A 953-nucleotide genomic window follows, 5' to 3' on the forward strand; every position below is an offset into this window, starting at 1 on the left:
ATCTAGTGTTAAGTCCCTGTCTCCTGTGCAAGACAGGGACTGGAAATATGGGATAGACTGGGATAGCAAATGCTTAAGACGATCTTAAGAATAAGTAACGACTCTGAATACCGGCCTATATTTTGTGCAATTTCTATTAACTTTAAATATATTTCTCTTACACTGTTCCACTACTTTTGAATAACCACATCAGGTGTTTTCATGAAATCGTGGAAGAACGAGTCGTCGTATACGACACTTGCCACTAATTCACCCTGCACGCATTTTGTAATTTGTAAATGTAGGGCGAAATTCACTTCCATTGACTCGAGCGCTCTCTGGTACTTCCGGTCGAAGCATAATGCGGAATGCCTCGTGGCAAGTCTTTATTTTTATATGTTTACATTGAAGTTCTATTATAATGTAGTTAATTTGTAGTGTTAATCCATAATTTATCATAACCTAACAGTTGGGTTATTACACTGCGTATACCCCCTGCCGTTAATTTTAACATTTAAATGAAGAATATTTGTAATGAGTGCTAATCGTAATGGTAGCATCGGTGAAACGTGCGTAGGTCTGCGTACGTAAACAGACGTCGCCGGTACCAAAAGGAATATTTCCCTCGGCTTCGGCTAACATCAATTGTCTCGCCGACACGTGTTTTATTGCCTACCAATAACTGATAGTGACAGTAAAACGATGAAACGTTCGTCGACAGTGCAAACAATCGATATACCTACCCATATTTTCTTTCTACATAATATCGTGTAAAGGTCAAACGATTTTTATCATTATCTGTGTCAAAATGATAAACGTTTAGGTATTCCTCTTTCCCGTCTACCTGTCCGCCTTCGGGTTCCTCTTTACTCGATGCCGACGATTTAAATACACCGTGGAAAGTAAAAGAAACTTTATCTTAAGGATGTATACTTAAACGATGCTAGTATGTCGAATTTTTTATTATAGATTCC

This window comes from Ceratina calcarata, unplaced genomic scaffold (assembly GCF_001652005.2).
Source record: "Ceratina calcarata isolate Rehan_Ccalc_2016 unplaced genomic scaffold, ASM165200v1 scaffold153.2, whole genome shotgun sequence".
In the NCBI taxonomy this organism is placed as follows: Eukaryota; Metazoa; Arthropoda; class Insecta; order Hymenoptera; family Apidae; genus Ceratina; species Ceratina calcarata.